Source organism: Cervus canadensis, chromosome 19 (genome assembly GCF_019320065.1).
Source record: "Cervus canadensis isolate Bull #8, Minnesota chromosome 19, ASM1932006v1, whole genome shotgun sequence".
NCBI classification, from domain to species: domain Eukaryota; kingdom Metazoa; phylum Chordata; class Mammalia; order Artiodactyla; family Cervidae; genus Cervus; species Cervus canadensis.
The window spans coordinates 49375002-49387404 of record NC_057404.1 but is presented as its reverse complement, the minus strand read 5'-3'; the positions used below and the strand labels follow the sequence as shown (position 1 = coordinate 49387404).

General features: G+C 37.8%; 1 long non-coding RNA gene across 1 annotated transcript in view; it reads left to right on the top strand.

Moving 5' to 3' along the window:
* The window catches only part of LOC122422334, a 594363-nt gene that overhangs the window by 357573 nt on the left and 224387 nt on the right, over positions 1 to 12403 (top strand). The window contains exon 5 of the long non-coding RNA XR_006263780.1: positions 4037 to 4107. This is a non-coding gene — a long non-coding RNA (uncharacterized LOC122422334). The remainder of the gene's footprint in view (positions 1 to 4036; positions 4108 to 12403) is intronic.

Genomic DNA, 12403 nt, shown 5'->3' with positions numbered 1-12403 from the left:
CTGTAAAAAATTTTGTTTCTTATTAATAACTATTCATTTGTCAAATGGACTTCTGGGGAAAAGTTAAAAAAATGTAGTCTTGCATACAAGTTGGTGCAAGGCTAAAAGAGAGATGGTTCCATAGAATTTTGGAAACCAAAGAAGAAAAGGAAATCTGACATTTGGATAATAAATCAAAATTTTTGATGTGGCATATATGTCTCCTCCATAGAAGTTTAGAAAAATCAAAAAACTATTCTCTGCTGTCTAGTTAGAAGATCCATGGAGACAGTGGCCTTTGGAATGGGTTTCTCTGGAAAGTGAGTGTGACCATTAGGGAGATATGAAGACATTTTCAGCAGGAAGAAGGAAGTGGGTAGATTTGAGAAAGCAGACATCAGGTGTGTTTAGAGAAACAGGGTATTTCAGTTTGTTCAGCACTTAAAAGACAATGTAGGAATTCTAAAAAATGTTGAATGTACATAAATTAAGATTTAACATGTTCCTAAATGTTATATTAATTACCAAATATAATAGTAATATGTTCCTTGCCAAGTTACCAGGTATATTAAAGGTAATTCTTATGAAAACCTAAGGTTTGTTTTAATAAACAAAGTGGTCTTAAAGTTTATCTAGATTAATAAATATATGAACATTTATTCAAAAAATGCAATTATAAAACACAAAATACTGATGAATGACAGCATTTTGGTAGAATAGTCAGATCCATGTATTAGGACTCTTTGAAATGGACTATTTGGGGTAAATAAACCTTTGAAGTTGAATTGTAGAGGAAATGATTTTTCAATAAATAGTATTGTCAAAATGATCATTTTGATAAAAAGATAATCTAAGCCCTAAGGAGATCAAACCAGTCAATCCTAAAGGAAATCAATCCTAAATATTCATTGAAAGGACTGATGATGAAGCTGAAGCTCCAATACCTGGTCACCTGATGCAAAGAGCTGACTCATTAGAAAAGACCCTGATGCTGGGAAGGATTGAAAGCAGGAGGAGAAGGGGACGACCGAGGATGAGATAGTTGGGTGGCATCACCAACTCAATGGATATGAATTTGAGCAAGCTCCAGGAGATGGTGAAGGACATGGAAGCCTGGCGTGCTGCAGTCCATGGGGTCACAAAGAGTCAGACACAACTGAGTGACTGAACAACAAGTCCTAACATTTCACATCTTATATTAAAAAAATCAAGTCGAATCACATAGTTAAAAAAACATAGAAACACTTAAAAATAAACAGAATGTAATAATTATTCAACTTTTACTTTGAAGAGAAAGATTGTCAAATTATAGAAGCAACTGAAGTCATCACAGATTTGAAGGTCTATGGTTGATATATAGACTATATATAAATAGTATCAATATAGACGGAGTGTAAATACATAGGATTTAACTGAGTAGGAATTTGAAGGAAGGAAAGTCCCTTTTGGACTGCAGCAGAAAAGCAACATCAGGGTGAAAACAGGCTCTTAATGGAAGGAAAGCATTTGTTTAGCAAAGGGAACATGGGCAGGAAGGTGAGTTGAAGTAACCTGGAGTTGTGGCAGACATTTGCAGGGCAGAGTGGTTCTGCAAGAGGAGAGTGTGCTGTTGGGAACAGCTGAGAGGATAGATTAAGAAAAGCTTTGATTCAGTCTCAGGAATGTGTGCTGTGGTGTGAAACCATTTGGAAGGTGTTGTGAGAAATTGGGCATGATAGCAAGATTGGGGAGAAACTTGCTTTATTTTTGTTTTTAATTATTTTCTATTTGCTTACGTGATGTTGTGCCTTTTCAATATGAAACTCCAGAGAGGGAAAGTCAAAACTTTCCTTCCATGAAAATCTTTTTGTGACCCCTTTTTCTGAGTGGAATAGGTGCAGTATCCTCACAGCAGTTAAATCAACATTAGACCCCAAAAATGACAGGAGTTGAGTAAGCACTTGGCATAATTGTTTTGTGCCATTTATTTCTGATTGAGTGCATTTTCAACGAATGATTCCAGCATTATTATACAAGATAAGATTTGTCTTGCTACAGCTTGTAATTTCTAAAATAGCAAGAGGGTCTCAAGTTAATGAAATACGGGGTAATACCTCTTGCTGTTTACTGCTTTTGATGATTATAGTTCTCTACCTCATCTCCTTTGCTCTTTTACTGATGATTCTGCCTCTGGATCTGAAAACTCAGCTTACTCCTGACAGCTGTACTGCAAAAAATTTGTGGGGAATGGTGAAATCTGGGATCAGTTTTATAGGAGGATTTGCTAAATTCTGGAAATGAACTATAAAATGGCTAATACATATAACTATGTGTAGAAATTTGATAGCTAAGCCAGTCATTTGCATGTATCTTATCATTGAATCTTTAAAGCACTCCAATTTTAAGGTTTGTACTTCCATCTTAAGTAGGTAAGTTGAGGTAAATCATCATGTTATGTAGGAGGAAGCTGAGACTTCTAGAGATTAATTAACTTGCTGGAGCACAGAATTGGCCAGTGGCAGAGCTAGGACTTGAACCCAGGCAGTGCAGCCGTAAATCCCAGGCTCTCAGCCACTGCGTCAGGTTGTGTCTGCCGCTCACTATGGGTTGAATCCTCCTTATTTGTCAAGATTCAGTTAAATCTCGCTTTCTCTCTGAAGACTTTTCGAATCCCTCTCCTGGATTTACTCACTGTGCTCTTTAGGCTCTCCGTAAATTTTACGTGTACCTTGACTATGACACTTGTCATATCACAGTTTAATTTGTCTCATAGTTTTAAAACAAGGATTTTAAATTGCAGACTGAATCGAGCTGATAAACTGTTTTGATGTACTGGCACAGTGTTTTAAAAATAATTTGTTTTGAATGGCTCTGCATGGGGCTTGCCCTCTGCAGTTACTGAGTTTCCACCACTCCCTGATGCCCTCCATTTAGCTGGTTCCTGAATCTGCATTTCCTGCCTGTCCTGTCAAAGGTTTGCAGCTAAATTCAGTGGCTTTTGTATTTTAGTGACCTCACCTCTGTTGTCCCTTCTACCCCGCCTCTATCACCTCTTCTCAAACTTCACCACTAGATTAAAACCTCCCTGAAGTCAGACTCTATGTTTGATTTATCTGTTTGTTTCTATCACCACATGCCACAGTGTCTGGCATATCTTTAATATTAAATAAAAGCTTACTTTTTAAATCTCTTGGCCTGTTTTTCTCAATGCTTAGGATTATGTAAAACTTTTATAAAAATAGAATTGCTCTAATTAAATATTTCCAAGAAATTATTTGAAAGAATGTTATTACATTAATCTTGATGTACACCATTTTAAAATGGCTTAAATGACACTCATAAATTATTCCCTTAGAACTTGCTTTCATTTAAAAATACAAAAACAAAATAAGGAAAACTGTCTCCTTCAGTAAAAATGTTTAAATTTGGTCAGATGTCTAATGATAATCTCACCAAATAGCTATTTGTGGAGCAGTGTTTTTTCTTTTTTTCAGAGCACTTTATGAGTCTAGATATAGTCATAATGGTTGCAAGTCATTATTTCCTATCTGACAGCATGTTATTTTCCTCGTTTATAGTAACACTCAACTTGGAAAAGAACCTACGTGAATACTACTCTGTTATCTATAGATTAAAAATCAAGTCAAATCTTTTAAAAGCTCATACAATAATTTTCACATTTTTTTTCTTTATTTGAGCCCAAGTCAACATTTTAAAAGTGAAAGTTGTTAACATCAACCCAACTCCCAGTTTTTATATGAGAGGCAGAATCAGAAAAAGATTATAAGGTTAAATTGTGTATTATCATTTCTTTTTAGCCTTGGGATCAATTTTTACAACATTCAAACAGTGATTTTGCTCTAAAGTAAAACTATTTAGGAGATTATACACATGCTTCAGTTGTGTGTGTGCTCAGCGCTTCAGTTGTGTCTGACTCTTGGCAACCCTATAGACTGTAGCCTGCCAGGCTCCTCAGTCCATGGGAATTTCTAGGCAAGAATATTGGAGTGGGTTGCCACGCCCTCCTGCTGGGGATCTTCCCAGCCCAGGGATTGAACCTGCATCTTCTGCATTGCAGGCTGATTCTTTACCATGAGCCACGGGGGCAAGTCCATGATCCAGTTGTGCTGGAGCATAAAACTACCTCAGGTAAACTAAAAACATTTTCAATGTGTTACTTCTAATAATCTGTTATTTGGTTCAAATTATTATTTATTAAATAAAAACTGAATTTTTCAAGATATGATGAAGATAATATACTGAAATAGAAGAAATGGAAAATATATGCACAGCAGTTGAATATAGGTAGTATTGTTTAAGCAAATCTTATCACAACGTGGACTCAAAATTTGTGTGTGTGTTGATTAGTGACATCCATAGGCAGTTTCTGGTACTATCAGTTTTATTTACTGGAAACAGTTCATAAGATATTTCTCAAAAGATGACCTCATTTCTATGGGGATGTAGCAGAAGCTTTTAGTTCTAAAGGAAGGTATGCAAATTCATAAGGCCTGTGCCTTGGACCTACTCTTAGCAGTTTGAGTTTAAATGAGATTTATTTCACTGTACTTATGGATAGAAATGAATCATGATTTTTTTTCCCCTAAAATCTTGGGGCAAATGATTTAAAACATTTGAAACTAAAGCTGCACACTGAGTGAGTGTCATGCATGACTGGAAACGGTAACCACTTCAGCCTATGAAATGGCCTGTGATTGGTGTTCATGTGGATTACATTTTAATATTATGCTGGAGTTTAATTATAAAGGATTATTAGCAGATCATAAGAGGACTTCAATGAAATAGGGTCATGCAGACTAGAATGTTATTAGCTGTCTCATCTTCAATTTGTACCTTCTCAGGTTGGTATCTTTCAGTGAGTTTGTAGAAGCTACCAGTTTGGTTTTTTTCTGACATTTTTTTAGCAAAAAGCCTGTCTCTGCAGTATTTTTGGCTTAAATTGTTTGTTGTCTGATTATTTGATTGGTTTGACTGCTCCTAGTCATGTTTGCTGGTTCTTAGAAAGTGAACTTCATAATGCGATCCCTCAAAAACTACTTATCGACTTGACTGTATCAGCTAGCAAGTATTGTTTGATAAAAGATGAGCAAGATATAGGATAAGCACATCTCTATTTTATTTTTTTGGCGAAGAGAAAAAATGAAATAAATGAGTTTTTTAAAGCACTAGGGATCCCCATTTAAATGGTTGCAAAATCTCACATTAAAACTGCAATTAGGCAAAGAATCGGTGCTGCCTGTTACACTTTTCAACAGATGATAGGAGTAGCCAGGCATAAGCAACTGTCTTTTATAATGTGGGTGCAGCATTGTCTTAAAATAGTACTAATGTTGACTTTTGTCATGTTAACTGTGGGAACTTTGGGGGAAATACATTTAAGTACTTGAAGACTATAAGTTAAAAGATAAGGCCAATTGATATTGTGAACAGTGTGCCTGAGAGGTAAATTGCATGGAGAAACTAAACATGACAGCCTGAGATAAAACACTTATTATGATTAATACCAGAAGTAGGAACAAGCTCATTTCTTTCTGCAGCCCCAGGAAACCTCACTTTTACCTGATAATGTTTATGGCTCCAGCTCACTCACCCAATGCCCTGTGTTTTCTTAATGGCAGGCTACTACTCTGTGAAACGTCAGGACTTTAGGAATTCTCATTTCTCTGATTTTCACCTTTCTTTAGAAGATTTACAAATCATTACTGTCAAATTCCACATCAAGTGCTTAAAGGAGGTAGGCCAGGGGTCCAATATTCACTGAAACAAACCAAGATTTAATATCATTCATTTCCTTATATGTCATCGCCATTGGTTCTTGGAGTTTGTACTGGAATATAGCAAAGTGGTTTTACCTGAGTTATTGCCATGAGGAACAAATGAGGTAGACTAGTCAAATAAATATTTGGGACAGATGTGAGAAGCAGCAAGAGATGCAGACTCTCATAGCAGGAATAACATCCACAGAAGGCAGAGTCATTTGCTTTTATTTATATCATTGTTGTTGTTGTTCAGTTGCTAAGTCCTGTCTGACTCTTGCAACCCCATGGACTGCAGCATGCCAGGCTTCTCTGCTCTCCACTATCTCCCGGAAGAGTTTGCTCAAATTCATGACCATTGAGTTGGTGATGCTATCTAACCATCTCATTCTCTGCTGCCCCCTTCTCCTCTTGCCTGCATTGTTTCGCAGCATAGGTTTTACCAGCATCAGTTTATATCATACACGTTGACGTCTGCATCTTCTTAGAACAAGAGTTCTGAAGTTGGAAGGAAATGTTAAGGTCTTAAAATCTGACCCCCTACATTTCTATTGTATTCTGAAATTTTCACCTATAAGAAAGTCATTATCACTTGAGGAAACACCTTGATTTTCTATACAGCTTTATTCTTATCTAGATCTAATTAGTATTGATTTGACATCTGTCACTTTGTAACTTTGGCCTGCTTGTCCTAATCTGGCATCTTGGCATTGTTCAGAAAAGCTAGAATGCTTCTTTGACAAAGCAATTCTTCAAACCTACCACAATTTTTCTAAGGCATGTCTCCTATTGGTGAAAAGTTTCTAGCTCCTTCAACCATTCTTCCAATGAAGTGGGCTTTGGACAACTTATTTCTTTAAGAACATGTACCATTATTCTAGTATCTCACTTAAAATCTAGCATTCAAAGTGCAGTGGAAATGGTATGTGTGTTAGTCGCTCAGTCATGTCCTACTCTTTGCGACCCCTTGGACTATAGCCCGCCAGGCTCCTCTGCCCATGGACTTCTCCAGGCAAGAATACTCGAGTGGGTCACCATTCCCTTCTCCAGAGGATCTTCCTGATCCAGGGATTGAACCTGGGTCTTGGGCACCGCAGGTAGATTCTCCACCACCTGAGCCACCTGAGTTGAACTCTAAATTGCCCATTACCATTTTGTATTGTCATTTCTAAGTTGATTCATATACAGTCAAGTAGAGAGACATCCAAGAAGCTCTGAGTCTTTTTAAATATATATATATATATATATATGTTAAAATCTGCTGCTGTTAAAATAGGCTTCCATTTAAGTTGTTAAGCTTAAAGAGACACTATAGCTGACAGGATCCATGACTCTATATGTACTTAGGATCTTCAAATATCACTTATGCAAACCATTTGAAAAAACAAAGCATATTAGAAAAATGAAATATTTATTTGCCTAGGCAAATAAATGTTATAGACCTATATGTATTATATAGGCCTTCCCTTGTGGTTCAAATGGTAAAGCTTCTGCCTGCAATGCAGGAGACCTGGGTTCCATCTGTGGGTGAGGAAGATCTCCTGGAGAAGGGCATGGCAATCCACTCTATTATTCTTGCCTGGAGAATCCCATGAACAGGGAAGCCTGGTGGGCCACAGTCAATGGGAGTCACATAGAGTTGGACACAATTGAGTGACTAACACAAACAAACATATTCTTATATCAGAAATAAGCTTTAGAGGTATTGACAGTTGGCCAGTAGATCTAGAAGAAAAATAAGATTTCCTAGCCTTTATTTCTAGTAAGCTAAATCTCCAGAAATCTAAAAGGTAGAATGACTCTGAAAATCATTTTCATGAGATTGGACTAGACAGTAGAATGAAGTATTTTATATATCTCAGTGGGACTTCCCTGGTTGCTCAGATAGTAGAGGATCTACCTGCAATGCAGGAGACCTGGGTCAGGAAGATCCCCTGGAGAAGGGAGTGCAACCCACTCCAGGATTCTTGCCTGGAGAATCCCATAGACAGAGGAGCTTGGTGGGCTACAGTCCGTGGGGTCACAAAGAGTTGGACACGACTGAGCAAACACACACAGATATCTCAGTGGAAGCGTTACTGATAGGTGTCACATGTGTAAAATTGTAAGAAGGAAGCTTGAGATAGCTTGAGTTTATTTTCTCTGTAGAAGTATTGTCAAATTATATTACATTTAAAAATAATTTAGAACCAATTTATGTGAAAGAAATATAAACATAGCAGTTCATCACATCTTTTCTGTGAGTAGATTGTTCAATTAAAAAATGGAAAGTAGCTTAATTGGAAAAATAAATATTGCTAGAAAAATAATAAGAAAAAACATTAGTATAAAAACATCTATATTAATTAGAGAGTAGAAATATAGTTTAATTTCCAGTTACTGGAAGCTGTTAATAAATTTATGTAATGATTATTAATTGAGCACTGTCTGTAGGCCAGGAACTATTTTAGGTAGTAGAAATAGAATAGCAAACAATACAGATGTCTCTGCCTTCCTGAAGTTTATATGAATAACTAAATATTAATGAACATAAATAAATAAATAACATTCTTGCCAGGTGGTGATAAATGCTATGAAGAAAACTAAAGCAGAGGTAAGTGGAATGAAGATCGACTTTTACAAAAATATGGAGGGGGCGGGCCTTGAAATTCTAAGTTGATACGTGGTCGGGCTATTTTTGCTGCCATGTCTTCACACATTCCATGATAAGATATGTGGCTCAGGACCCATCAGGATCAGAGGACAGGAGGAGCCATTTGTTTCTGGGCATGGGATAGTGTGATTTCACAGTTATTATGTCACTAACACTGTCAGATTTGGTCAGGTCTAGATTAACTAAGCTGTATAGTGCATTAAAAGCAGCCATTTTCTTCTAGTGGAGATATTTATAAATTTATTAGTACATTAGTTTGTAGGTAAAGGACTAAAATGTTACTACCCAGAGAAAACACTTATTTTAAGCAACAGCAGGAGGTGGTGGGATTAAAAAGTAGTCATCAGTCAGGAAGAAACTTGGGGGAAAAAAAGCAGAGATATAGGATGATTATTAATAAAAAAATTAGAAATGATTTAGTTCATATTTATATCTGTTTAGGACTAATTTCATATTTCTGGTGGCAAGAGATTATCTGTGACCATTGTCAATTTGAACATGTTGATTTGCTGTTTCCCTTTGGAAGGTATTAATACCAGAACTCTTGATATCTGTCAAATAGGGATATATCATCATATGTACATAGATGGGCTTCCCTGGTAGCTCAGCTAGTAAAGGATCTGCTTGCAATGCAGGAGACCTGGGTTCGATCCCTGGGTTGGGAAGATCCCCTGGACGAGGGTATGGCAGCCCACTCCAGTAGTATTCTTGCCTGGAGAATCCCCATGGACAGAGGAGCCTGGCGGGCTACAGTCCATGGGGATGCAAGGAGTCGGACACGACTGAGTGACTAAGCACAGCACAGCACATTTTTACAATTTAAATAAATATACTCAAAAGTTTTAAATAATTTTTTGAGGTAACATTCATACAACAGAAGTTAACCATTTTAGAGTGAACTATGGGCTTCACAGGTGGTGCTCATAGTAAAAAATCTGCCTGCCAATACAGGAGACCTGAGACACAGGTTTGATCTCTGGGTCGGGAAGATCCCCTGGAGAAGGAAGTGGCACCCACTCCAGTATTCTTGCCTGGAAAATTCCATGGACAGAGGAGCCTGGTGGGCTATAATCCATGGGGTCACAAAGTGTCAGATATGTGAACTTTGTGAGCAGTAGTGAAACTGTTTTTCCACAGTGACCGTATCATTTTACATTCCCATCAGCAATGTATAAGGGCTCTGATTTCAATGAGAATACTTTAAAAATAAATGTACGTGTATTAGTGTTACCAACCCAAATGTTCTTTTACTAGGAATGAAAATCTGAAATGTCTGGAACCCACTCCAGGCACAGCACTTTGACCCCATGTGAAATAAGTGCATGGTTGTGGTGTGTTTGGAGGATGGGCTAGGGCTGGAACAGGGTGATAGAAGAAGCTGAGTCTGACGTTCTTTGGCCTCAGCTTCTCCAACTGTAAGTGAGAAGTTTCTGGAGTTAGATTATAGGCTACCCCTAGGAGCCCAGTAGGCCACTAGACATCCATTATTCCTCAGGATCTATACTGATGAGCACTTATTTTATATATGAGAGAAATGAAAGCAAGTCAAAATTCAACTTCTTATAAACTCTGAGAACATTATGCGGACTGTTTCCGTCTCTCCTCAGTACAATGGTCTGTGTTGTAGTTATCCTACTATAGGTACCATTTGTACTTCTGTTGCTAGCGTAGCCTCTTTTTGTTAGGGCACCATGGAATAATAGAAATCATAAACATATAGAGAAGATACCTTTTCTAAAGCACATAAAACATGCTTACCAAACATAATCTTAAGCCTCATTAGAACCCTGAGTAGGAAGGCATTACAATAAATCTTTCCTTCACACCAAAGAGATCTGATATTAACAGAAATTCACAAACTTGCTTAAGAACAAAATGAAAAAACCTAGGTTAGAACCCAGAGTCACATGATATCAAAATAACAGCTCTTTTCATTGCCCTTCTGGTGGAGAGAAAAATTGTTTTCAAGTTTCTTCTGAATGTTTCACCCAGTCCTTTTACCCTAGCAGCTCTCTCCCTTGGCTTGACTTATTTTATTATACACAGGGAACTGTGAATTGTAAAACATCACTAGGCCCGTGAATAGATTTTTTTCCTAAAAATACTTGATAATTTTCCTAAAAATGCCTCAGATAATGTCAGGTAACCTAAGAAGTTTCAGTTCTTCTGCATACCTCACCTGAGGCAAGTGGGTGAAGATTTGGTTATTGTTTTTTATTTAACTGAGTTCTTCTGAGAATTTGTACATTTACCTCTGGTCCAGAAAAACAGAGATACTGTAAAGCAGAAAGTCTCAGGCACTTAATTTGGGCATAAGCCCAAATCCCGAGATTAATCCTTCTGTATTGTAAAGAGCCACCTTCCTGTTACATAACCATTCTGCATTTCCATCCTGCACTCAATCAAAGAATTTACAATGATCAGGAAACCCAACAGGGAGCTCTAGAAATACAAATCTAAGGGAGCAACTTTGCCACCAAAGGTCCTTCTAGTTGAAGCTATGGTTTTTTCAGTAGTCATGTGTGGATGTGAGAGTTGGACTATAAAAAAAGTTGAGCAGCAAAGAATTTATGCTTTTGAACTGTGGTGTTGGAGAAGACTCTTGAGAGTCCCTGGACTGCAAGGAGATCCAACCAGTCCATCATAAAGGCAATCAGTCTTGAATATTCATTGGAGGGACTGATGGTGAAGCTGAAGCTCCAATACTTTGGCCATCTGATGGGAAGAATTGACTCATTGGAAAAGACCCTGATACTGGGAAAGATTGAGGTCAGGAGGAGAAGGGGACGACAGAGGATGAGATGGTTGGATGGCATCACTGATTCGATGGACATGAGTTTGAGTAAGCTCCGGGAATTGGTGATGGGCAGGGAAGCCTGGTGTGCTGCAGTCCATGGGGTCACAGAGTCAGACACAACTGAGTGACTGAACTGAACTGAAGGGAGCAACAGTAAATCTTGCTGCAAAATCATCTTGATGAAAGTGTCAAAGCAGCGAGAGGACTGTAGGCTCAGACTTTAGAGTTCTGAGCAAACAAGTTTTACTATTAGAACTATAGAGAACACTTACACATTATTATTCACAAATGCCACCAAACAAGCATCATAATTATTGTTTGTAAGATTTCAGAACCAACAGAGTTAAGGAGAAAAGTATTTTTCAGGATTTCAGTCAGGCAGTGGGCCCCCAACACCATTGAACTTATCAAGTCAGCATGGTAATTTACCTAGCTAGCTATATTCTCCTATTGAATGCAAGTTTCTGGAGACAAAGACCACATGTTATTTAACTTGTCTTCTCTGACATTTAGCATTGTACTTGGCAGATAGGATTACTCAAAAAGAAAAAAAAAAAAAAAGAGGCTGCACTGCATAAAAGAAGCAAAGATAAAGTTGTCTCTGAAGGCAAAAGATTTTCATTATTCATGTTTTAGTGATTTTGCTTTAGATTTAGATTTTTAATACGTAAGAGGATTTTCCAGAATGGTACAGATAAAACTGTATATTTTTAACTCTATGAAGGAGACTCTAGAAAAATTGAAATGTGCGTAGATGATACTTCTCCTGGCCACCTTCCTGCTGGTGGCTTCTCAGGCCTGCTGTCGTCCTCTTCCCTGCTCTCCACCCACCTTCTGGCCTGCAGTGGGGACTGCATTAGTGGGTTCTCTGGCCTCTGGCTTCTGGCTGGAATAGACCAAGGCAGCCATAAGCAAAAGGCCCGAGAGCAGGAGGAGAGTGAATCAGGTTATTTATTCTCTTGACTTCCTCCCTGCTGGGTCAGTGTGGGTTGACCCTGTGCCTTTTTCAGGAGGACTTTGCCAGGCCCATCTCTGCCTCCAGTTTTCCGTCACTGCTCTTTACACTCACCCTTTCAGACCTCTGGGGTTTATCTGCTGCGGAGGAAATGATCAATGGTATTTAGACTTGTTTTCTCAGTTTTCACTAATAATACGTTTATTATTTTTGAATTATAATAGTGTAATTCATTGGAAACTGTCAATTTATCTATTATTTAG